At 40.9% G+C, this 22418-nt stretch overlaps 57 non-coding genes across 57 annotated transcripts; all 57 read right to left on the minus strand.

The window, feature by feature from the left end:
• Positions 1–170: 170 nt before the first annotated feature.
• Positions 171–242, minus strand: Trnaw-cca (transfer RNA tryptophan (anticodon CCA)). Its single transcript has one exon. It is a non-coding gene; the product is annotated as a tRNA-Trp (tRNA).
• A 689-nt stretch (positions 243–931) lies between these two features.
• Trnaw-cca (transfer RNA tryptophan (anticodon CCA)) lies at positions 932–1003 on the minus strand. Its single transcript has one exon. It is a non-coding gene; the product is annotated as a tRNA-Trp (tRNA).
• A 102-nt stretch (positions 1004–1105) lies between these two features.
• On the minus strand, positions 1106–1177 carry Trnaw-cca (transfer RNA tryptophan (anticodon CCA)). Its single transcript has one exon. It is a non-coding gene; the product is annotated as a tRNA-Trp (tRNA).
• A 417-nt stretch (positions 1178–1594) lies between these two features.
• On the minus strand, positions 1595–1666 carry Trnap-ugg (transfer RNA proline (anticodon UGG)). The gene has a single exon. It is a non-coding gene; the product is annotated as a tRNA-Pro (tRNA).
• An 808-nt stretch (positions 1667–2474) lies between these two features.
• Positions 2475–2546, minus strand: Trnaw-cca (transfer RNA tryptophan (anticodon CCA)). Its single transcript has one exon. It is a non-coding gene; the product is annotated as a tRNA-Trp (tRNA).
• Positions 2547–2649: 103 nt separating this feature from the next.
• On the minus strand, positions 2650–2721 carry Trnaw-cca (transfer RNA tryptophan (anticodon CCA)). Its single transcript has one exon. It is a non-coding gene; the product is annotated as a tRNA-Trp (tRNA).
• A 536-nt stretch (positions 2722–3257) lies between these two features.
• On the minus strand, positions 3258–3329 carry Trnaw-cca (transfer RNA tryptophan (anticodon CCA)). Its single transcript has one exon. It is a non-coding gene; the product is annotated as a tRNA-Trp (tRNA).
• A 103-nt stretch (positions 3330–3432) lies between these two features.
• Trnaw-cca (transfer RNA tryptophan (anticodon CCA)) lies at positions 3433–3504 on the minus strand. The gene has a single exon. It is a non-coding gene; the product is annotated as a tRNA-Trp (tRNA).
• A 417-nt stretch (positions 3505–3921) lies between these two features.
• Trnap-ugg (transfer RNA proline (anticodon UGG)) lies at positions 3922–3993 on the minus strand. Its single transcript has one exon. It is a non-coding gene; the product is annotated as a tRNA-Pro (tRNA).
• A 200-nt stretch (positions 3994–4193) lies between these two features.
• Positions 4194–4265, minus strand: Trnaw-cca (transfer RNA tryptophan (anticodon CCA)). The gene has a single exon. It is a non-coding gene; the product is annotated as a tRNA-Trp (tRNA).
• Positions 4266–4682: 417 nt separating this feature from the next.
• Trnap-ugg (transfer RNA proline (anticodon UGG)) lies at positions 4683–4754 on the minus strand. The gene has a single exon. It is a non-coding gene; the product is annotated as a tRNA-Pro (tRNA).
• A 200-nt stretch (positions 4755–4954) lies between these two features.
• Positions 4955–5026, minus strand: Trnaw-cca (transfer RNA tryptophan (anticodon CCA)). Its single transcript has one exon. It is a non-coding gene; the product is annotated as a tRNA-Trp (tRNA).
• Positions 5027–5129: 103 nt separating this feature from the next.
• Trnaw-cca (transfer RNA tryptophan (anticodon CCA)) lies at positions 5130–5201 on the minus strand. Its single transcript has one exon. It is a non-coding gene; the product is annotated as a tRNA-Trp (tRNA).
• A 417-nt stretch (positions 5202–5618) lies between these two features.
• Trnap-ugg (transfer RNA proline (anticodon UGG)) lies at positions 5619–5690 on the minus strand. Its single transcript has one exon. It is a non-coding gene; the product is annotated as a tRNA-Pro (tRNA).
• Positions 5691–5890: 200 nt separating this feature from the next.
• On the minus strand, positions 5891–5962 carry Trnaw-cca (transfer RNA tryptophan (anticodon CCA)). Its single transcript has one exon. It is a non-coding gene; the product is annotated as a tRNA-Trp (tRNA).
• A 103-nt stretch (positions 5963–6065) lies between these two features.
• Positions 6066–6137, minus strand: Trnaw-cca (transfer RNA tryptophan (anticodon CCA)). Its single transcript has one exon. It is a non-coding gene; the product is annotated as a tRNA-Trp (tRNA).
• A 417-nt stretch (positions 6138–6554) lies between these two features.
• Trnap-ugg (transfer RNA proline (anticodon UGG)) lies at positions 6555–6626 on the minus strand. Its single transcript has one exon. It is a non-coding gene; the product is annotated as a tRNA-Pro (tRNA).
• Positions 6627–6826: 200 nt separating this feature from the next.
• On the minus strand, positions 6827–6898 carry Trnaw-cca (transfer RNA tryptophan (anticodon CCA)). The gene has a single exon. It is a non-coding gene; the product is annotated as a tRNA-Trp (tRNA).
• Positions 6899–7315: 417 nt separating this feature from the next.
• Positions 7316–7387, minus strand: Trnap-ugg (transfer RNA proline (anticodon UGG)). Its single transcript has one exon. It is a non-coding gene; the product is annotated as a tRNA-Pro (tRNA).
• A 200-nt stretch (positions 7388–7587) lies between these two features.
• Positions 7588–7659, minus strand: Trnaw-cca (transfer RNA tryptophan (anticodon CCA)). The gene has a single exon. It is a non-coding gene; the product is annotated as a tRNA-Trp (tRNA).
• Positions 7660–7762: 103 nt separating this feature from the next.
• Positions 7763–7834, minus strand: Trnaw-cca (transfer RNA tryptophan (anticodon CCA)). Its single transcript has one exon. It is a non-coding gene; the product is annotated as a tRNA-Trp (tRNA).
• A 416-nt stretch (positions 7835–8250) lies between these two features.
• Trnap-ugg (transfer RNA proline (anticodon UGG)) lies at positions 8251–8322 on the minus strand. Its single transcript has one exon. It is a non-coding gene; the product is annotated as a tRNA-Pro (tRNA).
• Positions 8323–8522: 200 nt separating this feature from the next.
• Positions 8523–8594, minus strand: Trnaw-cca (transfer RNA tryptophan (anticodon CCA)). The gene has a single exon. It is a non-coding gene; the product is annotated as a tRNA-Trp (tRNA).
• Positions 8595–8697: 103 nt separating this feature from the next.
• Positions 8698–8769, minus strand: Trnaw-cca (transfer RNA tryptophan (anticodon CCA)). The gene has a single exon. It is a non-coding gene; the product is annotated as a tRNA-Trp (tRNA).
• A 415-nt stretch (positions 8770–9184) lies between these two features.
• On the minus strand, positions 9185–9257 carry Trnap-ugg (transfer RNA proline (anticodon UGG)). The gene has a single exon. It is a non-coding gene; the product is annotated as a tRNA-Pro (tRNA).
• Positions 9258–9458: 201 nt separating this feature from the next.
• Positions 9459–9530, minus strand: Trnaw-cca (transfer RNA tryptophan (anticodon CCA)). Its single transcript has one exon. It is a non-coding gene; the product is annotated as a tRNA-Trp (tRNA).
• A 682-nt stretch (positions 9531–10212) lies between these two features.
• On the minus strand, positions 10213–10284 carry Trnaw-cca (transfer RNA tryptophan (anticodon CCA)). The gene has a single exon. It is a non-coding gene; the product is annotated as a tRNA-Trp (tRNA).
• A 417-nt stretch (positions 10285–10701) lies between these two features.
• Positions 10702–10773, minus strand: Trnap-ugg (transfer RNA proline (anticodon UGG)). The gene has a single exon. It is a non-coding gene; the product is annotated as a tRNA-Pro (tRNA).
• A 199-nt stretch (positions 10774–10972) lies between these two features.
• On the minus strand, positions 10973–11044 carry Trnaw-cca (transfer RNA tryptophan (anticodon CCA)). Its single transcript has one exon. It is a non-coding gene; the product is annotated as a tRNA-Trp (tRNA).
• A 417-nt stretch (positions 11045–11461) lies between these two features.
• Positions 11462–11533, minus strand: Trnap-ugg (transfer RNA proline (anticodon UGG)). Its single transcript has one exon. It is a non-coding gene; the product is annotated as a tRNA-Pro (tRNA).
• A 200-nt stretch (positions 11534–11733) lies between these two features.
• Positions 11734–11805, minus strand: Trnaw-cca (transfer RNA tryptophan (anticodon CCA)). The gene has a single exon. It is a non-coding gene; the product is annotated as a tRNA-Trp (tRNA).
• Positions 11806–11908: 103 nt separating this feature from the next.
• Positions 11909–11980, minus strand: Trnaw-cca (transfer RNA tryptophan (anticodon CCA)). The gene has a single exon. It is a non-coding gene; the product is annotated as a tRNA-Trp (tRNA).
• A 417-nt stretch (positions 11981–12397) lies between these two features.
• On the minus strand, positions 12398–12469 carry Trnap-ugg (transfer RNA proline (anticodon UGG)). The gene has a single exon. It is a non-coding gene; the product is annotated as a tRNA-Pro (tRNA).
• A 200-nt stretch (positions 12470–12669) lies between these two features.
• On the minus strand, positions 12670–12741 carry Trnaw-cca (transfer RNA tryptophan (anticodon CCA)). The gene has a single exon. It is a non-coding gene; the product is annotated as a tRNA-Trp (tRNA).
• A 417-nt stretch (positions 12742–13158) lies between these two features.
• Positions 13159–13230, minus strand: Trnap-ugg (transfer RNA proline (anticodon UGG)). Its single transcript has one exon. It is a non-coding gene; the product is annotated as a tRNA-Pro (tRNA).
• Positions 13231–13430: 200 nt separating this feature from the next.
• On the minus strand, positions 13431–13505 carry Trnar-ccu (transfer RNA arginine (anticodon CCU)). The gene is given in 2 exon segments: positions 13431–13466; positions 13470–13505. It is a non-coding gene; the product is annotated as a tRNA-Arg (tRNA).
• Positions 13506–14194: 689 nt separating this feature from the next.
• Trnaw-cca (transfer RNA tryptophan (anticodon CCA)) lies at positions 14195–14266 on the minus strand. The gene has a single exon. It is a non-coding gene; the product is annotated as a tRNA-Trp (tRNA).
• A 417-nt stretch (positions 14267–14683) lies between these two features.
• Trnap-ugg (transfer RNA proline (anticodon UGG)) lies at positions 14684–14755 on the minus strand. Its single transcript has one exon. It is a non-coding gene; the product is annotated as a tRNA-Pro (tRNA).
• An 807-nt stretch (positions 14756–15562) lies between these two features.
• Positions 15563–15634, minus strand: Trnaw-cca (transfer RNA tryptophan (anticodon CCA)). The gene has a single exon. It is a non-coding gene; the product is annotated as a tRNA-Trp (tRNA).
• Positions 15635–15737: 103 nt separating this feature from the next.
• Positions 15738–15809, minus strand: Trnaw-cca (transfer RNA tryptophan (anticodon CCA)). Its single transcript has one exon. It is a non-coding gene; the product is annotated as a tRNA-Trp (tRNA).
• Positions 15810–16225: 416 nt separating this feature from the next.
• Trnap-ugg (transfer RNA proline (anticodon UGG)) lies at positions 16226–16297 on the minus strand. The gene has a single exon. It is a non-coding gene; the product is annotated as a tRNA-Pro (tRNA).
• Positions 16298–16497: 200 nt separating this feature from the next.
• On the minus strand, positions 16498–16568 carry Trnaw-cca (transfer RNA tryptophan (anticodon CCA)). The gene has a single exon. It is a non-coding gene; the product is annotated as a tRNA-Trp (tRNA).
• Positions 16569–16985: 417 nt separating this feature from the next.
• Trnap-ugg (transfer RNA proline (anticodon UGG)) lies at positions 16986–17057 on the minus strand. Its single transcript has one exon. It is a non-coding gene; the product is annotated as a tRNA-Pro (tRNA).
• Positions 17058–17257: 200 nt separating this feature from the next.
• Trnaw-cca (transfer RNA tryptophan (anticodon CCA)) lies at positions 17258–17329 on the minus strand. The gene has a single exon. It is a non-coding gene; the product is annotated as a tRNA-Trp (tRNA).
• A 417-nt stretch (positions 17330–17746) lies between these two features.
• Trnap-ugg (transfer RNA proline (anticodon UGG)) lies at positions 17747–17818 on the minus strand. Its single transcript has one exon. It is a non-coding gene; the product is annotated as a tRNA-Pro (tRNA).
• A 200-nt stretch (positions 17819–18018) lies between these two features.
• Positions 18019–18090, minus strand: Trnaw-cca (transfer RNA tryptophan (anticodon CCA)). Its single transcript has one exon. It is a non-coding gene; the product is annotated as a tRNA-Trp (tRNA).
• A 417-nt stretch (positions 18091–18507) lies between these two features.
• Positions 18508–18579, minus strand: Trnap-ugg (transfer RNA proline (anticodon UGG)). Its single transcript has one exon. It is a non-coding gene; the product is annotated as a tRNA-Pro (tRNA).
• Positions 18580–18778: 199 nt separating this feature from the next.
• Trnaw-cca (transfer RNA tryptophan (anticodon CCA)) lies at positions 18779–18850 on the minus strand. The gene has a single exon. It is a non-coding gene; the product is annotated as a tRNA-Trp (tRNA).
• Positions 18851–19267: 417 nt separating this feature from the next.
• On the minus strand, positions 19268–19339 carry Trnap-ugg (transfer RNA proline (anticodon UGG)). The gene has a single exon. It is a non-coding gene; the product is annotated as a tRNA-Pro (tRNA).
• Positions 19340–19539: 200 nt separating this feature from the next.
• Positions 19540–19611, minus strand: Trnaw-cca (transfer RNA tryptophan (anticodon CCA)). Its single transcript has one exon. It is a non-coding gene; the product is annotated as a tRNA-Trp (tRNA).
• A 417-nt stretch (positions 19612–20028) lies between these two features.
• Positions 20029–20100, minus strand: Trnap-ugg (transfer RNA proline (anticodon UGG)). Its single transcript has one exon. It is a non-coding gene; the product is annotated as a tRNA-Pro (tRNA).
• A 199-nt stretch (positions 20101–20299) lies between these two features.
• On the minus strand, positions 20300–20371 carry Trnaw-cca (transfer RNA tryptophan (anticodon CCA)). The gene has a single exon. It is a non-coding gene; the product is annotated as a tRNA-Trp (tRNA).
• Positions 20372–20788: 417 nt separating this feature from the next.
• On the minus strand, positions 20789–20860 carry Trnap-ugg (transfer RNA proline (anticodon UGG)). Its single transcript has one exon. It is a non-coding gene; the product is annotated as a tRNA-Pro (tRNA).
• Positions 20861–21060: 200 nt separating this feature from the next.
• Trnaw-cca (transfer RNA tryptophan (anticodon CCA)) lies at positions 21061–21132 on the minus strand. Its single transcript has one exon. It is a non-coding gene; the product is annotated as a tRNA-Trp (tRNA).
• A 415-nt stretch (positions 21133–21547) lies between these two features.
• Positions 21548–21621, minus strand: Trnap-ugg (transfer RNA proline (anticodon UGG)). Its single transcript has one exon. It is a non-coding gene; the product is annotated as a tRNA-Pro (tRNA).
• Positions 21622–21820: 199 nt separating this feature from the next.
• On the minus strand, positions 21821–21892 carry Trnaw-cca (transfer RNA tryptophan (anticodon CCA)). The gene has a single exon. It is a non-coding gene; the product is annotated as a tRNA-Trp (tRNA).
• A 417-nt stretch (positions 21893–22309) lies between these two features.
• On the minus strand, positions 22310–22381 carry Trnap-ugg (transfer RNA proline (anticodon UGG)). The gene has a single exon. It is a non-coding gene; the product is annotated as a tRNA-Pro (tRNA).
• Positions 22382–22418: the final 37 nt, after the last annotated feature.

Here is a 22418-nt window from a genome sequence, read left to right on the forward strand (position 1 = left end):
CTATTAGGAATGACTTTGGAAAAATAGGGACTGTCTTCGTTGTCTCTAAGGATATAAAACAAAGCCTCAGTACGCAATAATGAAGTCACAACCTGGAGCAAGATTTTCTTCTTACAATTACTTCATTTAAGAACCATTATTTTGTAACCATGTTTTAATACTGTTTTTTCTGACTCTGACGTGAATTGAACACGCAACCTTCTGATCTGGAGTCAGACGCGCTACCATTGCGCCACAGAGTCCGTAGCTATACAACTGCGTAAGACTGGGACCCAGAGTAGTTTAAGTTATTACTACATGTGTACCTGACTTGAATCCAAAAGGCACGTTAGGGATGTTAGGCGCATGTGATAACACCTACAATAAGGAAGTACTCTTAACTTCAGGGCAAGACTTGCGATTCAGTCGAGTTTGGTTTGTTCTCTGCAGTAAATAGCATTAAGGATGTGCTATTTCGAGTGTCTTTGTAAAAAATGAAACAAGCGGAAATTGCACTGACAACATTAGTTACACTCCAACAATGGGCTCAACCGGGATTTGAACCTAAAGCAAGAATCATGCCACTACACCATTGAGCCTCTATGTCGCGTGCATTTTATTATATCCATAGAGACGAAGAAGACAGTCCCTTTTTTTAACATTAGTTACACTTTAAAAATGGGCTGAACCGAGATTTGAACCCGGGACCTCTTGCACCCAAAGCGAGAATCATGCCCTTAGACCATTGAGCCTCTATGTCACATGCAATATGTCACAATGTTTTATTAAGAATGGATTTGGAAAAATAGGGACTGTCATCGTTGTCTCTAAGGATATAAAAAAAAGACTCAGTACGCAATAATGAAGTCACAACCTGAAGCCAGATTTTCTTCTTACAATTACTTCACTCAAGAACCAATATTTTGTAACCATGTTTTAATACTGTTTTTTCTGACTCTGACTTGAATTGAACACGCAACCTTCTGATCTGGAGTCAGACGCGCTACCATAGCGCCACAGAGTCCGTAGCCATTTACAACAGTCACAACCTGGAGCAAGATTTTCTTCTTACAATTACTTCACTCAAGAACCATTATTTTGTAACCATGTTTTAATACTGTTTTTCTGACTCTGACGTGAATTGAACACGCAACCTTCTGATCTGGAGTCAGACGCGCTACCATTGCGCCACAGAGTCCGTAGCTATACAACTGCGTAAGACTGGGACCCAGAGTAGTTTAAGTTATTACTACATGTGTACCTGACCGGAATCCAAAAGGCACGTTAGGGATGTTAGGCGCATGTGATAACACCTACAATAAGGAAGTACTCTTAACTTCAGGGCAAGACTTGCAATTCAGTCGAGTTTGGTTTGTTCTCTGCAGTAAATAACATTAAGAATGTGCTATTTCGAGTGTCTTTATAAAAAATGAAACAAGCGGAAATTGCACTGACAACATTAGTTACACTCCAACAATGGGCTCAACCGGGATTTGAACCTAAAGCAAGAATCATGCCACTAGACCATTGAGCCTCTATGTCCCTTGCATTTTATTATATCCATAGAGACGAAGAAGACAGTCCCTATCTTTAACATTAGTTACACTTTAATAATGGGCTCAACCGGGATTTGAACCCCGGACCTCTCGCACCCAAAGCGAGAATCATGCCACTAGACCATTGAGCCTCCATGTCACAAGCAACATGTCACAATGTTCTATTAAGAATGGATTTGGAGAAATAGGGACTGTCTTCGTTGTCTCTAAGGATATAAAAAAAAGCCTCAGTACGCAATAATGAAGTCACAACCTGAAGCCAGATTTTCTTCTTACAATTACTTCACTCAAGAACTATTATTTTGTAACCATGATTTAATACTGTTTTTTCTGACTCTGACTTGAATTGAACACGCAACCTTCTGATCTGAAGTCAGACGCGCTACCTTGGCGCCACAGAGCCCGTAGCTATACAACTGCGTAAGACTGGGACCCAGAGTAGTTTAAGTTATTACTACATGTGTACCTCACCCGAATCCAAAAGTCACGTTAGGGATGTTAGGCGCATGTGATAATACCTACAATAAGGAAGTACTCTTAACTTCAGGGCAAGACTTGCGATTCAGTCGAGTTTGGTTTGTTCTCTGCAGTAAATAGCATTAAGGATGTGCTATTTCGAGTGTCTTTGTAAAAAATGAAACAAGCGGAAATTGCACTGACAACATTAGTTACACTCCAACAATGGGCTCAACCGGGATTTGAACCTAAAGCAAGAATCATGCCACTAGACCATTGAGCCTCCATGTAACATGCAACATGTCACAATGTTCTATTAAGAAGGGATTTGGAAAAATAGGGACTGTCTTCGTTGTCTCTAAGGATATAAAAAAAAGCCTCAGTACGCAATAATGAAGTCACAACCTGAAGCAAGATTTTCTTCTTACAATTACTTAACTCAAGAACTATTATTTTGTAACCATGTTTTAATACTGTTTTTTCTGACTCTGACTTGAATTGAACACGCAACCTTCTGATCTGGAGTCAGACGCGCTACCATTGCGCCACAGAGTCCGTAACCATTCACAACAGTCACAACCTGGAGCAAGATTTTCTTTTTACAATTACTTCACTCAAGAACCATTATTTTGTAACCATGTTTTAATACTGTTTTTTCTGACTCTTACGTGAATTGAACACGCAACCTTCTGATCTGGAGTCAGACGCGCTACCATTGCGCCACAGAGTCCATAGCTATACAACTGCGTAAGACTGGGACCCAGAGTAGTTTAAGTTATTACTACATGTGTACCTGACCCGAATCCAAAAGGCACGTTAGGGATGTTAGGCGCATGTGATAACACCTACAATAAGGAAGTACTCTTAACTTCAGGGCAAGACTTGCGATTCAGTCGAGTTTGGTTTGTTCTCTGCAGTAAATAGCATTAAGGATGTGCTATTTCGAGTGTCTTTGTAAAAAATGAAACAAGCGGAAATTGCACTGACAACATTAGTTACACTCCAACAATGGGCTCAACCGGGATTTGAACCTAAAGCAAGAATCATGCCACTAGACCATTGAGCCTCCATGTAACATGCAACATATCACAATGTTCTATTAAGAAGGGATTTGGAAAAATAGGGACTGTCTTCGTTGTCTCTAAGGATATAAAAAAAAGCCTCAGTACGCAATAATGAAGTCACAACCTGAAGCAAGTTTTTCTTCTTACAATTACTTAACTCAAGAACTATTATTTTGTAACCATGTTTTAATACTGTTTTTTCTGACTCTGACTTGAATTGAACACGCAACCTTCTGATCTGGAGTCAGACGCGCTACCATTGCGCCACAGAGTCCGTAACCATTCACAACAGTCACAACCTGGAGCAAGATTTTCTTTTTACAATTACTTCACTCAAGAACCATTATTTTGTAACCATGTTTTAATACTGTTTTTTCTGACTCTTACGTGAATTGAACACGCAACCTTCTGATCTGGAGTCAGACGCGCTACCATTGCGCCACAGAGTCCATAGCTATACAACTGCGTAAGACTGGGACCCAGAGTAGTTTAAGTTATTACTACATGTGTACCTGACCCGAATCCAAAAGGCACGTTAGGGATGTTAGGCGCATGTGATAACACCTACAATAAGGAAGTACTCTTAACTTCAGGGCAAGACTTGCGATTCAGTCGAGTTTGGTTTGTTCTCTGCAGTAAATAGCATTAAGGATGTGCTATTTCGAGTGTCTTTGTAAAAAATGAAACAAGCGGAAATTGCACTGACAACATTAGTTACACTCCAACAATGGGCTCAACCGGGATTTGAACCTAAAGCAAGAATCATGCCACTAGACCATTGAGCCTCTATGTCCCGTGCATTTTATTATATCCATAGAGACGAAGAAGACAGTCCCTATCTTTAACATTAGTTACACTTTAATAATGGGCTCAACCGGGATTTGAACCCGGGACCTCTCGCACCCAAAGCGAGAATCATGCCACTAGACCATTGAGCTTCCATGTCATATGCAACATGTCACAATGTTCTATTAAGAATGGATTTGGAAAAATAGGGACTGTCTTCGTTGTCTCTAAGGATATAAAAAAAAGCCTCAGTACACAATCATGAAGTCACAACCTGAAGCAAGATTTTCTTCTTACAATTACTTCACTCAAGAACTATTATTTTGTAACCATGTTTTAAAACTGTTTTTTCTGACTCTGACTTGAATTGAACACGCAACCTTCTGATCTGGAGTCAGAGGCGCTACCATTGCGCCACAGAGTCCGTAGCTATACAACTGCGTAAGACTGGGACCCAGAGTAGTTTAAGTTATTACTACATCTGTACCTGACCCGAATCCAAAAGGCACGTTAGGGATGTTAGGCGCATGTGATAACACCTACAATAAGGAAATACTCTTAACTTCAGGGCAAGACTTGCGATTCAGTCGAGTTTGGTTTGTTCTCTGCAGTAAATAGCATTAAGGATGTGCTATTTCGAGTGTCTTTGTAAAAAATGAAACAAGCGGAAATTGCACTGACAACATTAGTTACACTCCAACAATGGGCTCAACCGGGATTTGAACCTAAAGCAAGAATCATGCCACTAGACCATTGAGCCTCTATGTCCCGTGCATTTCATTATATCCATAGAGACGAAGAAGACAGTCCCTATCTTTAACATTAGTTACACTTTAATAATGGGCTCAACCGGGATTTGAACCCGGGACCTCTCGCACCCAAAGCGAGAATCATGCCACTAGACCATTGAGCTTCCATGTCACATGCAACATGTCACAATGTTCTATTAAGAATGGCTTTGGAAAAATAGGGACTGTCATCGTTGTCTCTAAGGATATAAAAAAAAGACTCAGTACGCAATAATGAAGTCACAACCTGAAGCCAGATTTTCTTCTTACAATTACTTCACTCAAGAACCATTATTTTGTAACCATGTTTTAATACTGTTTTTTCTGACTCTGACTTGAATTGAACACGCAACCTTCTGATCTGGAGTCAGACGCGCTACCATAGCGCCACAGAGTCCGTAGCCATTTACAACAGTCACAACCTGGAGCAAGATTTTCTTCTTACAATTACTTCACTCAAGAACCATTATTTTGTAACCATGTTTTAATACTGTTTTTTCTGACTCTGACGTGAATTGAACACGCAACCTTCTGATCTGGAGTCAGACGCGCTACCATTGCGCCACAGAGTCCGTAGCTATACAACTGCGTAAGACTGGGACCCAGAGTAGTTTAAGTTATTACTACATGTGTACCTGACCGGAATCCAAAAGGCACGTTAGGGATGTTAGGCGCATGTGATAACACCTACAATAAGGAAGTACTCTTAACTTCAGGGCAAGACTTGCAATTCAGTCGAGTTTGGTTTGTTCTCTGCAGTAAATAACATTAAGAATGTGCTATTTCGAGTGTCTTTATAAAAAATGAAACAAGCGGAAATTGCACTGACAACATTAGTTACACTCCAACAATGGGCTCAACCGGGATTTGAACCTAAAGCAAGAATCATGCCACTAGACCATTGAGCCTCTATGTCCCTTGCATTTTATTATATCCATAGAGACGAAGAAGACAGTCCCTATCTTTAACATTAGTTACACTTTAATAATGGGCTCAACCGGGATTTGAACCCCGGACTTCTCGCACCCAAAGCGAGAATCATGCCACTAGACCATTGAGCCTCCATGTCACAAGCAACATGTCACAATGTTCTATTAAGAATGGATTTGGAGAAATAGGGACTGTCTTCGTTGTCTCTAAGGATATAAAAAAAAGCCTCAGTACGCAATAATGAAGTCACAACCTGAAGCCAGATTTTCTTCTTACAATTACTTAACTCAAGAACTATTATTTTGTAACCATGTTTTAATACTGTTTTTTCTGACTCTGACTTGAATTGAACACGCAACCTTCTGATCTGGAGTCAGACGCGCTACCATTGCGCCACAGAGTCCGTAACCATTCACAACAGTCACAACCTGGAGCAAGATTTTCTTTTTACAATTACTTCACTCAAGAACCATTATTTTGTAACCATGTTTTAATACTGTTTTTTCTGACTCTTACGTGAATTGAACACGCAACCTTCTGATCTGGAGTCAGACGCGCTACCATTGCGCCACAGAGTCCATAGCTATACAACTGCGTAAGACTGGGACCCAGAGTAGTTTAAGTTATTACTACATGTGTACCTGACCCGAATCCAAAAGGCACGTTAGGGATGTTAGGCGCATGTGATAACACCTACAATAAGGAAGTACTCTTAACTTCAGGGCAAGACTTGCGATTCAGTCGAGTTTGGTTTGTTCTCTGCAGTAAATAGCATTAAGGATGTGCTATTTCGAGTGTCTTTGTAAAAAATGAAACAAGCGGAAATTGCACTGACAACATTAGTTACACTCCAACAATGGGCTCAACCGGGATTTGAACCTAAAGCAAGAATCATGCCACTAGACCATTGAGCCTCTATGTCCCGTGCATTTTATTATATCCATAGAGACGAAGAAGACAGTCCCTATCTTTAACATTAGTTACACTTTAATAATGGGCTCAACCGGGATTTGAACCCGGGACCTCTCGCACCCAAAGCGAGAATCATGCCACTAGACCATTGAGCTTCCATGTCATATGCAACATGTCACAATGTTCTATTAAGAATGGATTTGGAAAAATAGGGACTGTCTTCGTTGTCTCTAAGGATATAAAAAAAAGCCTCAGTACACAATCATGAAGTCACAACCTGAAGCAAGATTTTCTTCTTACAATTACTTCACTCAAGAACTATTATTTTGTAACCATGTTTTAATACTGTTTTTTCTGACTCTGACTTGAATTGAACACGCAACCTTCTGATCTGGAGTCAGAGGCGCTGCCATTGCGCCACAGAGTCCGTAGCTATACAACTGCGTAAGACTGGGACCCAGAGTAGTTTAAGTTATTACTACATCTGTACCTGACCCGAATCCAAAAGGCACGTTAGGGATGTTAGGCGCATGTGATAACACCTACAATAAGGAAATACTCTTAACTTCAGGGCAAGACTTGCGATTCAGTCGAGTTTGGTTTGTTCTCTGCAGTAAATAGCATTAAGGATGTGCTATTTCGAGTGTCTTTGTAAAAAATGAAACAAGCGGAAATTGCACTGACAACATTAGTTACACTCCAACAATGGGCTCAACCGGGATTTGAACCTAAAGCAAGAATCATGCCACTAGACCATTGAGCCTCTATGTCCCGTGCATTTCATTATATCCATAGAGACGAAGAAGACAGTCCCTATCTTTAACATTAGTTACACTTTAATAATGGGCTCAACCGGGATTTGAACCCGGGACCTCTCGCACCCAAAGCGAGAATCATGCCACTAGACCATTGAGCTTCCATGTCACATGCAACATGTCACAATGTTCTATTAAGAATGGCTTTGGAAAAATAGGGACTGTCTTCGTTGTCTCTAAGGATATAAAAAACAGCCTCAGTACGCAATAATGAAGTCACAACCTGGAGCAAGATTTTCTTCTTACAATTACTTCACTCAAGAACCATTATTTTGTAACCATGTTTTAATACCGTTTTTTCTGTCTCTGACGTGAATTGAACACGCAACCTTCTGATCTGGAGTCAGACGCGCTACCATTGCGCCACAGAGTCCGTAACCATTCACAACAGTCACAACCTGGAGCAAGATTTTCTTTTTACAATTACTTCACTCAAGAACCATTATTTTGTAACCATGTTTTAATACTGTTTTTTCTGACCCTTACGTGAATTGAACACGCAACCTTCTGATCTGGAGTCAGACGCGCTACCATTGCGCCACAGAGTCCGTAGCTATACAACTGCGTAAGACTGGGACCCAGAGTAGTTAAGTTATTACTACATGTGTGCCTGACCCGAATCCAAAAGGCACGTTAGGGATATTAGGCGCATGCGATTACACCTACAATAAGGAAGTACTCTTAACTTCAGGGCAAGACTTGCGATTCAGTCGAGTTTGGTTTGTTCTCTGCAGTAAATAGCATTAAGGATGTGCTATTTCGAGTGTCTTTGTAAAAAATGAAACAAGCGGAAATTGCACTGACAACATTAGTTACCCTCCAACAATGGGCTCAACCGGGATTTGAACCTAAAGCAAGAATCATGCCACTAGACCATTGAGCCTCTATGTCCCGTGCATTTTATTACATCCATAGAGACGAAGAAGACAGTCCCTATCTTTAACATTAGTTACACTTTAATAATAGGCTCAACCGGGATTTGAACCCGGGACCTCTCGCACCCAAAGCGAGAATCATGCCACTAGACCATTGAGCCTCCATGTCAAATGCAACATGTCACAATGTTCTATTAAGAAGGGATTTGGAAAAATAGGGACTGTCTTCGTTGTCTCTAAGGATATAAAAAAAAGCCTCAGTACGCAATAATGAAGTCACAACCTGAAGCAAGATTTTCTTCTTACAATTACTTAACTCAAGAACTATTATTTTGTAACCATGTTTTAAAATTGTTTTTTCTGACTCTGACTTGAATTGAACACGCAACCTTCTGATCTGGAGTCAGACGCGCTACCATTGCGCCACAGAGTCCGTAACCATTCACAACAGTCACAACCTGGAGCAAGATTTTCTTTTTACAATTACTTCACTCAAGAACCATTATTTTGTAACCATGTTTTAATACTGTTTTTTCTGACTCTTACGTGAATTGAACACGCAACCTTCTGATCTGGAGTCAGACGCGCTACCATTGCGCCACAGAGTCCGTAGCTATACAACTGCGTAAGACTGGGACCCAGAGTGGTTAAGTTATTACTACATGTGTGCCTGACCCGAATCCAAAAGGCACGTTAGGGATATTAGGCGCATGCGATAACACCTACAATAAGGAAGTACTCTTAACTTCAGGGCAAGACTTGCGATTCTGTCGAGTTTGGTTTGTTCTCTGCAGTAAATAGCATTAAGGATGTGCTATTTCGAGTGTCTTTGTAAAAAATGAAACAAGCGGAAATTGCACTGACAACATTAGTTACACTCCAACAATGGGCTCAACCGGGATTTGAACCTAAAGCAAGAATCATGCCACTAGACCATTGAGCCTCTATGTCCCGTGCATTTTATTACATCCATAGAGACGAAGAAGACAGTCCCTATCTTTAACATTAGTTACACTTTAATAATGCGCTCAACCGGGATTTGAAGCCGGGACCTCTCGCACCCAAAGCGAGAATCATGCCACTAGACCATTGAGCCTCCATGTCACATGCAACATGTCACAATGTTCTATTAAGAATGGATTTGGAAAAATAGCGACTGTCTTCGTTGTCTCTAAGGATATAAAAAAAAAGCGTCAGTACGCAATAATGAAGTCACAACCTAAAGCAAGATGTTCTTCTTACAATTACTTCACTCAAGAACTATTATTTTGTAACCATGTTTTAGTACTGTTTTTTCTGACTCTGACTTGAATTGAACACGCAACCTTCTGATCTGGAGTCAGACGCGCTACCATTGCGCCACAGAGTCCGTAGCTATACAACTGCGTAAGAGTGGGACCCCGAGTAGTTTAAGTTATTACTACATGTGTACCTGACCCGAATCCGAAAGGCACGTTAGGGATGTTAGGCGCATGTGATAACACCTACAGTAAGGAAGTACTCTTAACTTCAGGGCAAGACTTGCGATTCAGTCGAGTTTGGTTTGTTCTCTGCAGTAAATAGCATTAAGGATGTGCTATTTCGAGTGTCTTTGTAAAAAATGAAACAAGCGGAAATTGCACTGACAACATTAGTTACACTCCAACAATGGGCTCAACCGGGATTTTAACCTAAAGCAAGAACCATGCCACTAGACCATTGAGCCTCTATGTCCCGTTCATTTTATTATATCCATAGAGACGAAGAAGACAGTCCCTACCTTGAACATTAGTTACACTTTAATAATGGGCTCAACCGGGATTTGAACCGGGACCTCTCGCACCCAAAGCGAGAATCATGCCAGTAGACCATTGAGCCTCCATGTCACATGCAACATGTCACAATGTTCTATTAAGAATGGATTTGGAAAAATAGGGACTGTCTTCGTTGTCTCTAAGGATATAAAAAAAGCCTCAGTACGCAATAATGAAGTCACAACCTGAAGCAAGATTTTCTTCTTACAGTTACTCAAGAACTATTATTTTGTAACCATGTTTTAATACTGTTTTTTCTGACTCTGACTTGAATTGAACACGCAACCTTCTGATCTGGAGTCAGACGCGCTACCATTGCGCCACAGAGTCCGTAGCTATACAACTGCGTAAGACTGGGACCCAGAGTAGTTTAAGTTATTACTACATGTGTACCTGACCCGAATCCAAAAGGCACGTTAGGGATGTTAGGCGCATGTGATAACACCTACAATAAGGAAATACTCTTAACTTCAGGGCAAGACTTGCGATTCAGTCGAGTTTGGTTTGTTCTCTGCAGTAAATAGGATTAAGGATGTGCTATTTCGAGTGTCTTTGTAAAAATTGAAACAAGCGGAAATTGCACTGACAACATTAGTTACACTCCAACAATGGGCTCAACTGGGATTTGAACCTAAAGCAAGAATCATGCCACTAGACCATTGAGCCTCTATGTCCCGTGCATTTTATTATATCCATAGAGACGAAGACGACAGTCCCTATCTTTAACATTAGTTACACTTTAATAATGGGCTCAACCGGGATTTGAACCCGGGACCTCTCGCACCCAAAGCGAGAATCATGCCACTAGACCATTGAGCCTCCATGTCACATGCAACATGTCACAATGTTCTATTAAGAATGGCTTTGGAAAAATAAGGACTGTCTTCGTTGTTTCTAAGGATATAAAAAAAGCCTCAGTACGCAATAATGAAGTCACAACCTGGAGCAAGATTTTCTTCTTACAATTACTTCACTCAAGAACCATTATTTTTTAACCATGTTTTAATACTGTTTTTTCTGACTCTGACGTGAATTGAACACGCAACCTTCTGATCTGGAGTCAGACGCGCTACCATTGCGCCACAGAGTCCGTAGCTATACAACTGCGTAAGACTGGGACCTAGAGTAGTTTAAGTTATTACTACATGTGTACCTGACCCGAATCCAAAAGGCACGTTAGGGATGTTAGGCATATTTGATAACACCTACAATAAGGAAGTACTCTTAACTTCAGGGCAAGACTTGCGATTCAGTCTAGTTTGGTTTGTTCTCTGCAGTAAATAGCATTAAGGATGTGCTATTTCGAGTGTCTTTGTAAAAAATGAAACAAGCGGAAATTGCACTGACAACATCAGTTACACTCCAACAATGGGCTCAACCGGGATTTGAACCTAAAGCAAGAATCATGCCACTAGACCATTGAGCCTCTATGTCCCGTGCATTTTATTATATCCATAGAGACGAAGAAAACAGTCCCTATTTTTAACATTAGTTACAATTTAATAATGGGCTCAACCGGGATTTGAACCCGGGACCTCTCGCACCCAAAGCGAGAATCATGCCACTAGACCATTGAGCCTCGATGTCACATGCAACATATCACAATGTTCTATTAAGAATGGATTTGGAAAAATATGGACTGTCTTCGTTGTCTCTAAGGACATAAAAAAAAGCCTCAGTACGCAATAGTGAAGTCACAACCTGGAGCAAGATTTTCTTCTTACAATTACTTAACTCAAGAACTATTATTTTGTAACCATGTTTTAATACTGTTTTTTCTGACTCTGACTTGAATTGAACACGCAACCTTCTGATCTGGAGTCAGACGCGCTACCATTGCGCCACAGAGTCCGTAGCCATTCACAACAGTCACAACCTGGAGCAAGATTTTCTTCTTACAACTACTTCACTCAAGAACCATTATTTTGTAACCATGTTTTAATGCTGTTTTTTCTGACTTTGACGTGAATTGAACACGCAAACTTCTGATCTGGAGTCAGACGCGCTACCATTGCGCCACAGAGTCCGTAGCTATACAACTGCGTAAGACTGGGACCCAGAGTAGTTTAAGTTATTACTACATGTGTACCTCACCCGAATACAAAAGGCACGTTAGGGATGTTTGGCGCATGTGATAACACCTACAATAAGGAAGTACTCTTAACTTCAGGGCAAGACTTGCGATTCAGTCGAGTTTGGTTTGTTCTCTGCATTAAATAGTATTAAGGATGTGCTATTTCGAGTGTCTTTGTAAAAAATGAAACAAGCGGAAATTGCACTGACAACATTAGTTACACTCCAACAATGGGCTCAACCGGGATTTGAACCTAAAGCAAGAATCATGCCACTAGACCATTGAGCCTCTATGTCCCTTGCATTTTATTATATCCATAGAGACGAAGAAGACAGTCCCTATCTTTAACATTAGTTACACTTTAATAATGGGCTCAACCGGGATTTGAACCCGGGACCTCTAGCACCCAAAGCGAGAATCATGCCACTAGACCATTGAGCCTCCGTGTCACATGCAACATGTCACAATGTTCTATTAAGAATGGCTTTGGAAAAATAGGGACCGTCTTCGTTGTCTCTAAGGATATAAAAAAAAGCCTCAGTACGCAATAATGAAGTCACAACCTGGAGCAAGATTTTCTTCTTACAATTACTTCACTCAAGAACCATTATTTTGTAACCATGTTTTAATGCTGTTTTTTCTGACTCTGGCGTGAATTGAACACGCAACCTTCTGATCTGGAGTCAGACGCGCTACCATTGCGTCACAGAGTCCGTAGCTATACAACTGCGTAAGACTGGGACCCAGAGTAGTTTAAGTTATTACTACATGTGTACCTCACCCGAATCCAAAAGGCACGTTAGGAATGTTAGGCGCATGTGATAACACCTACAATAAGGAAGTACTCTTAACTTCAGGGCAAGACTTGCGATTCAGTCGAGTTTGGTTTGTTCTCTGCATTAAATAGCATTGAGGATGTGCTATTTCGAGTGTCTTTGTAAAAAATGAAACAAGCGGAAATTGCACTGACAACATTAGTTACACTCCAACAATGGGCTCAACCGGGATTTGAACCTAAAGCAAGAATCATGGCACTAGACCATTGAGCCTCTATGTCCCGTGCATTTTATTATATCCATAGAGACGAAGAAGACAGTCCCTATCTCTAACATTAGTTAGACTTTAAGGATGGGCTCAACCGGGATTTGAACCCGGGACCTCTCGCACCCAAAGCAAGAATCATGCCACTAGACCATTGAGCCTCCATGTCAAATGCAACATTTCACAATGTTCTATTAAGAATGGCTTTGGCAAAATAGGGACTGTCTTCGTTGTCTCTAAGGATATAAAAAAAAGCCTCAGTACGCAATAATTAAGTCACAACCTGGAGCAAGATTTTTTTCTTACAATTACTTCACTCAAGAACCATTATTTTGTAACCATGTTTTAATACTGTTTTTTCTGACTCTGACGTGAATTGAACACGCAACCTTCTGATCAGGAGGAGTCAGACGCACTACCATTGCGCCACAGAGTCCGTAGCTATACAACTGCGTAAGACTGGGACCCAGAGTAGTTTAAGTTATTACTACATGTGTACCTCACCCGAATCCAAAAGGCACGTTAGGGATGTTAGGCGCATGTGATAACACCTACAATAAGGAAGTACTCTTAACTTCAGGGCAAGACTTGCGATTCAGTCGAGTTTGGTTTGTTCTCTGCAGTAAATAACATTAAGGATGTGCTATTTCGAGTGTCTTTATAAAAAATGAAACAAGCGGAAATTGCACTGACAACATTAGTTACACTCCAACAATGGGCTCAACCGGGATTTGAACCTAAAGCAAGAATCATGCCACTAGACCATTGAGCCTCTATGTCCCTTGCATTTTATTATATCCATAGAGACGAAGAAGACAGTCCCTATCTTTAACATTAGTTACACTTTAATAATGGGCTCAACCGGGATTTGAACCCCGGACCTCTTGCACCCAAAGCGAGAATCATGCCACTAGACCATTGAGCCTCCATGACACATGCAACATGTCACAATGTTCTATTAGGAATGGCTTTGGAAAAATAGGGACTGTCTTCGTTGTCTCTAAGGATATAAAAAAAAGCCTCAGTACGCAATAATGAAGTCACAACCTGGAGCAAGATTTTCTTCTTACAATTACTTCACTCAAGAACCATTATTTTGTAACCATGTTTTAATGCTGTTTTTTCTGACTCTGACGTGAATTGAACACGCAACCTTCTAATCTGGAGTCAGACGCGCTACCATTGCGCCACAGAGTCCGTAGCTATACAACTGCGTAAGACTGGGACCCACAGTAGTTTAAGTTATTACTACATGAGTACCTCACCCGAATCCAAAAGGCACGTTAGGGATGTTAGGCGCATGTGATAACACCTACAATAAGGAAGTACTCTTAACTTCAGGGCAAGACTTGCAATTCAGTCGAGTTTGGTTTGTTCTCTGCAGTAAATAACATTGAGGATGTGCTATTTCGAGTGTCTTTATAAAAAATGAAACAAGCGGAAATTGCACTGACAACATTAGTTACACTCCAACAATGGGCTCAACCGGGATTTGAACCTAAAGCAAGAATCATGCCACTAGACCATTGAGCCTCTATGTCCCTTGCATTTTATTATATCCATAGAGACGAAGAAGACAGTCCCTATCTTTAACATTAGTTACACTTTAATAATGGGCTCAACCGGGATTTGAACCCCGGACCTCTCGCACCCAAAGCGAGAATCATGCCACTAGACCATTGAGCCTCCATGTCACAAGCAACATGTCACAATGTTCTATTAAGAATGGATTTGGAAAAATAGGGACTGTCTTCGTTGTCTCTAAGGATATAAAAAAAAGCCTCAGTACGCAATAATGAAGTCACAACCTGAAGCCAGATTTTCTTCTTACAATTACTTCACTCAAGAACTATTATTTTGTAACCAGGATTTAATACTGTTTTTTCTGACTCTGACTTGAATTGAACACGCAACCTTCTGATCTGAAGTCAGACGCGCTACCTTGGCGCCACAGAGTCCGTAGCTATACAACTGCGTAAGACTGGGAGCCAGAGTAGTTTAAGTTATTACTACATGTGTACCTGACCCGAATCCAAAAGTCACGTTAGGGATGTTAGGCGCATGTGATAATACCTACAATAAGGAAGTACTCTTAACTTCAGGGCAAGACTTGCGATTCAGTCGAGTTTGGTTTGTTCTCTGCAGTAAATAGCATTAAGGATGTGCTATTTCGAGTGTCTTTGTAAAAAATGAAACAAGCGGAAATTGCACTGACAACATTAGTTACACTCCAACAATGGGCTCAACCGGGATTTGAACCTAAAGCAAGAATCATGCCACTAGACCATTGAGCCTCCATGTAACATGCATCATGTCACAATGTTCTATTAAGAATGGATTTGGAAAAATAGGGACTGTCTTCGTTGTCTCTAAGGATATAAAAAAAGCCTCAGTACGCAATAATGAAGTCACAACCTGAAGCCAGATTTTCTTCTTACAATTACTTAACTCAAGAACCATTATTTTGTAACCATGTTTTAATACTGTTTTTTCTGACTCTGACTTGAATTGAACACGCAACCTTCTGATCTGGAGTCAGACGCGCTACCATTGCGCCACAGAGTCCGTAGCCATTCACAACAGTCACAACCTGGAGCAAGATTTTCTTCTTACAATTACTTCACTCAAGAACCATTATTTTGTAACCATGTTTTAATACTGATTTTTCTGACTCTGACGTGAATTGAACACGCAACCTTCTGATCTGGAGTCAGACGCGCTACCATTGCGCCACAGAGTCCGTAGCTATACAACTGCGTAAGACTGGGACCCAGAGTAGTTTAAGTTATTACTACATGTGTACCTGACCCGAATCCAAAAGCCACGTTAGGGATGTTAGGCGCATGTGATAACACCTACAATAAGGAAGTACTCTTAACTTCAGGGCAAGACTTGCGATTCAGTCTAGTTTGGTTTGTTCTCTGCAGTAAATAGCATTAAGGATGTGCTATTTCGAGTGTCTTTATAAAAAATGAAACAAGCAGAAATTGCACTGACAACATCAGTTACACTCCAACAATGGGCTCAACCGGAATTTGAACCTAAAGCAAGAATCACGACACTAGACCATTGAGCCTCTATGTCCCGTGCATTTTATTATATCCATAGAGACAAGAAGAGAGTCCGTATCTTTAACATTAGTTACACTTTAATAATGGGCTCAACCGGGATTTGAACCCCGGACCTCTCGCACCCAAAGCGAGAATCATGCCACTAGACCATTGAGCCTCCATGTCACAAGCAACATGTCACAATGTTCTATTAAGAATGGCTTTGGAAAAATAGGGACTGTCTTCGTTGTCTCTAAGGATATAAAAAAAAGCCTCAGTACGCAATAATGAAGTCACAACCTGGAGCAAGATTTTCTTCTTACAATTACTTCACTCAAGAACCATTATTTTGTAACCATGTTTTAATACTGTTTTTTCTGACTCTGACGTGAATTGAACACGCAACTTCCGATCTGGAGTCAGACGCGCTACCATTGCGCCACAGAGTCCGTAGCTATACAACTGCGTAAGACTGGGACCCAGAGTAGTTTAAGTTATTACTACGTGTGTACCTGACCCGAATCCAAAAGGCACGTTAGGGATGTTAGGCGCATGTGATAACACCTACAATAAGGAAGTACTCTTAACTTCAGGGCAAGACTTGCGATTCAGTCGAGTTTGGTTTGTTCTCTGCATTAAATAGCATTAAGGATGTGCTATTTCGAGTGTCTTTGTAAAAAATGAAACAAGCGGAAATTGCACTGACAACATTAGTTACACTCCAACAATGGGCTCAACCGGGATTTGAACCTAAAGCAAGAGTCATGCCACTAGACCATTGAGCCTCTATGGCCCTTGCATTTTATTACATCCATAGAGACGAAGAAGACAGTCCCTATCTTTAACATTAGTTACACTTTAATAATGGGCTCAACCGGGTTTTGAACCCGGGACCTCTCGCACCCAAAGCGAGAATCATGCCACTAGACCATTGAGCCTCCATGTCACATGCAACATGTCACAATGTTCTATTACGAATGGCTTTGGAAAAATAGGGACTGTCTTCGTTGTCTCTAAGGATATAAAAAAAAGCCTCAGTACGCAATAATGAAGTCACAACTTGGAGCAAGATTTTCTTCTTACAATTACTTCACTCAAGAACCATTATTTTGTAACCATGTTTTAATACTGTTTTTTCTGACTCTGACCTGAATTGAACACGCAACCTTCTGATCTGGAGTCAGACGCGCTACCATTGCGCCACAGAGTCCGTAGCTATACAACTGCGTAAGACTGGGACCCAGAGTAGTTTAAGTTATTACTACATGTGTACCTGACCCGAATCCAAAAGGCACGTTAGGGATGCTAGGCGAATGTGATAACACCTAAAATAAGGAAGTACTCTTAACTTCAGGGCAAGACTTGCGATTCAGTCGAGTTTGGTTTGTTCTCTGCAGTAAAGAGCATTAAGGATGAGCTATTTCGAGTGTCTTTGTAAAAAATGAAACAAGCAGAAATTGCACTGACAACATTAGTTACACTCCAACAATGGGCTCAACCGGTATTTGAACCTAAAGCAAGAATCATGCCACTAGACCATTGAGCCTCTATGTCCCGTGCATTTTATTATATCCATAGAGACGAAGAAGACAGTCCCTATCTTTAACATTAGTTACACTTTAATAATGGGCTCAACCGGGATTTGAACCCAGGACCTCTCGCACCCAAAGCGAGAATCATGCCACTAGACCATTGAGCCTCCATGTCACATGCAACATGTCACAATGTTCTATTAAGAATGGCTTTACAAAAATAGGGACTGTCTTCGTTGTCTCTAAGGATATAAAAAAAAGCCTAAGTACGCAATAATGAAGTCACAACCTGGAGCAAGATTTTCTTCTTACAATTACTTCACTCAAGAAACATTATTTTGTAACCATGTTTTAATACTGTTTTTTCTGACTCTGACGTGAATTGAACACGCAACCTTCTGATCTGGAGTCAGACGCGCTACCATTGCGCCACAGAGTCCGTAGCTGTACAACTGCGTAAGACTGGGACCCAGAGTAGTTTAAGTTATTACTACATGTGTACCTGACCCGAATCCAAAAGGCACGTTAGTGATGTTAGGCGCATGTGATAACACCTACAAAAAGGAAGTACTCTTAACTTCAGGGCAAGACTTGCGATTCAGTCGAGTTTGGTTTGTTCTCTGCATTAAATAGCATTAAGGATGTGCTATTTCGAGTGTCTTTGTAAAAAATGAAACAAGCGGAAATTGCACTGACAACATTAGTTACACTCCAACAATGGGCTCAACCGGGATTTAAACATAAAGCAAGAATCATGCCACTAGACCATTGAGCCTCTATGTCCCTTGCATTTTATTACATCCATAGAGACGAAGAAGACAGTCCCTATCTTTAACATTAGTTACACTTTAATAATGGGCTCAACCGGGATTAGAACCCGGGACCTCTCGCACCCAAAGCGAGAATCATGCCACTAGACCATTGAGCCTCCATGTCACATGCAACATGTCACAATGTTCTATTAGGAATGGCTTTGGAAAAATAGGGACTGTCTTCGTTTTCTCTAAGGATATAAAAAAAGCCTCAGTACGCAATAATGAAGTCACAACCTGGAGCAAGATTTTGTTCTTACAATTACTTCACTCAAGAACCAATATTTTGTAACCATGTTTTAATACTGTTTTTTCTGACTCTGACGTGAATTGAACACGCAACCTTCTGATCTGGAGTCAGACGCGCTACCATTGCGCCACAGAGTCCGTAGCTATACAACTGCGTAAGACTGGGACCCAGAGTAGTTTAAGTTATTACTACGTGTGTACCTGACCCGAATCCAAAAGGCACGTTAGGGATGTTAGGCGCATGTGATAACACCTACAATAAGGAAGTACTCTTAACTTCAGGGCAAGACTTGCGATTCAGTCGAGTTTGGTTTGTTCTCTGCATTAAACAGCATTAAGGATGTGCTATTTCGAGTGTCTTTGTAAAAAATGAAACAAGCGGAAATTGCACTGACAACATTAGTTACACTCCAACAATGGGCTCAACCGGGATTTGAACCTAAAGCAAGAGTCATGCCACTAGACCATTGAGCCTCTATGGCCCTTGCATTTTATTACATCCATAGAGACGAAGAAGACAGTCCCTATCTTTAACATTAGTTACACTTTAATAATGGGCTCAACCGGGTTTTGAACCCGGGACCTCTCGCACCCAAAGCGAGAATCATGCCACTAGACCATTGAGCCTCCATGTCACATGCAACATGTCACAATGTTCTATTAAGAATGGCTTTACAAAAATAGGGACTGTCTTCGTTGTCTCTAAGGATATAAAAAAAAGCCTAAGTACGCAATAATGAAGTCACAACCTGGAGCAAGATTTTCTTCTTACAATTACTTCACTCAAGAAACATTATTTTGTAACCATGTTTTAATACTGTTTTTTCTGACTCTGACGTGAATTGAACACGCAACCTTCTGATCTGGAGTCAGACGCGCTACCATTGCGCCACAGAGTCCGTAGCTGTACAACTGCGTAAGACTGGGACCCAGAGTAGTTTAAGTTATTACTACATGTGTACCTGACCCGAATCCAAAAGGCACGTTAGTGATGTTAGGCGCATGTGATAACACCTACAAAAAGGAAGTACTCTTAACTTCAGGGCAAGACTTGCGATTCAGTCGAGTTTGGTTTGTTCTCTGCATTAAATAGCATTAAGGATGTGCTATTTCGAGTGTCTTTGTAAAAAATGAAACAAGCGGAAATTGCACTGACAACATTAGTTACACTCCAACAATGGGCTCAACCGGGATTTAAACATAAAGCAAGAATCATGCCACTAGACCATTGAGCCTCTATGTCCCTTGCATTTTATTACATCCATAGAGACGAAGAAGACAGTCCCTATCTTTAACATTAGTTACACTTTAATAATGGGCTCAACCGGGATTAGAACCCGGGACCTCTCGCACCCAAAGCGAGAATCATGCCACTAGACCATTGAGCCTCCATGTCACATGCAACATGTCACAATGTTCTATTAGGAATGGCTTTGGAAAAATAGGGACTGTCTTCGTTTTCTCTAAGGATATAAAAAAAGCCTCAGTACGCAATAATGAAGTCACAACCTGGAGCAAGATTTTGTTCTTACAATTACTTCACTCAAGAACCAATATTTTGTAACCATGTTTTAATACTGTTTTTTCTGACTCTGACGTGAATTGAACACGCAACCTTCTGATCTGGAGTCAGACGCGCTACCATTGCGCCACAGAGTCCGTAGCTATACAACTGCGTAAGACTGGGACCCAGAGTAGTTTAAGTTATTACTACGTGTGTACCTGACCCGAATCCAAAAGGCACGTTAGGGATGTTAGGCGCATGTGATAACACCTACAATAAGGAAGTACTCTTAACTTCAGGGCAAGACTTGCGATTCAGTCGAGTTTGGTTTGTTCTCTGCATTAAACAGCATTAAGGATGTGCTATTTCGAGTGTCTTTGTAAAAAATGAAACAAGCGGAAATTGCACTGACAACATTAGTTACACTCCAACAATGGGCTCAACCGGGATTTGAACCTAAAGCAAGAGTCATGCCACTAGACCATTGAGCCTCTATGGCCCTTGCATTTTATTACATCCATAGAGACGAAGAAGACAGTCCCTATCTTTAACATTAGTTACACTTTAATAATGGGCTCAACCGGGTTTTGAACCCGGGACCTCTCGCACCCAAAGCGAGAATCATGCCACTAGACCATTGAGCCTCCATGTCACATGCAACATGTCACAATGTTCTATTAGGAATGGCTTTGGAAAAATAGGGACTGTCTTCGTTGTCTCTAAGGATATAAAAAAAAGCCTCAGTACGCAATAATGAAGTCACAACTTGGAGCAAGATTTTCTTCTTACAATTACTTCACTCAAGAACCATTATTTTGTAACCATGTTTTAATACTGTTTTTTCTGACTCTGACCTGAATTGAACACGCAACCTTCTGATCTGGAGTCAGACGCGCTACCATTGCGCCACAGAGTCCGTAGCTATACAACTGCGTAAGAATGGGACCCAGAGTAGTTTAAGTTATTACTACATGTGTACCTGACCCGAATCCAAAAGGCACGTTAGGGATGTTAGGCGCATGTGATAACACTTACAATAAGGAAGTACTCTTAACTTCAGGGCAAGACTTGCGATTCAGTCGAGTTTGGTTTGTTCTTTGCAGTAAATAGCATTAAGGATGTGCTATTTCGAGTGTCTTTGTAAAAAATGAAACAAGCGGAAATTGCACTGACAACATTAGTTACACTCCAACAATGGGCTCAACCGGGATTTGAACCTAAAGCAAGAATCATGCCACTAGACCATTGAGCCTCTATGTCCCGTGCATTTTATTATATCCATAGAGACGAAGAAGACAATCCCTATTTTTAACATCATTTACACTTTAATAAGGGTCTCCACCGGGATTTGAACCCGGGACCTCTCGCACCCAAAGCGAGAATCATGCCACTAGACCATTGAGCCTCCATGTCACATGCAACATATCACAATGTTTTATTAAGAATGGATTTGGAAAAATAGGGACTGTCTTCGTTGTCTCTAAGGATATAAAAAAAGCCTCAGTACGCAATAATGAAGTCACAACCTGAAGCAAGATTTTCTTCTTACAATTACTTAACTCGAGAACTATTATTTTGTAACCATGTTTTAATACTGTTTTTTCTGACTCTGACTTAAATTGAACACGCAACCTTCTGATCTGGAGTCAGACGCGCTACCATTGCGCCACAGAGTCCGGAGCTACACAACTGCGTAAGACTGGGACCCAGAGTAGTTTAAGTTATTACTACATGTGTACCTGACCCGAATCCAAAAGGCACGTTAGGGATGCTAGGCGAATGTGATAACACCTAAAATAAGGAAGTACTCTTAACTTCAGGGCAAGACTTGCGATTCAGTCGAGTTTGGTTTGTTCTCTGCAGTAAAGAGCATTAAGGATGAGCTATTTCGAGTGTCTTTGTAAAAAATGAAACAAGCAGAAATTGCACTGACAACATTAGTTACACTCCAACAATGGGCTCAACCGGGATTTGAACCTAAAGCAAGAATCATGCCACTAGACCATTGAGCCTCTATGTCCCGTGCATTTTATTATATCCATAGAGACGAAGAAGACAGTCCCTATCTTTAACATTAGTTACACTTTAATAATGGGCTCAACCGGGATTTGAACCCAGGACCTCTCGCACCCAAAGCGAGAATCATGCCACTAGACCATTGAGCCTCCATGTCACATGCAACATGTCACAATGTTCTATTAA

This window comes from Hydractinia symbiolongicarpus, chromosome 1 (assembly GCF_029227915.1).
Source record: "Hydractinia symbiolongicarpus strain clone_291-10 chromosome 1, HSymV2.1, whole genome shotgun sequence".
NCBI classification, from domain to species: Eukaryota; Metazoa; Cnidaria; class Hydrozoa; order Anthoathecata; family Hydractiniidae; genus Hydractinia; species Hydractinia symbiolongicarpus.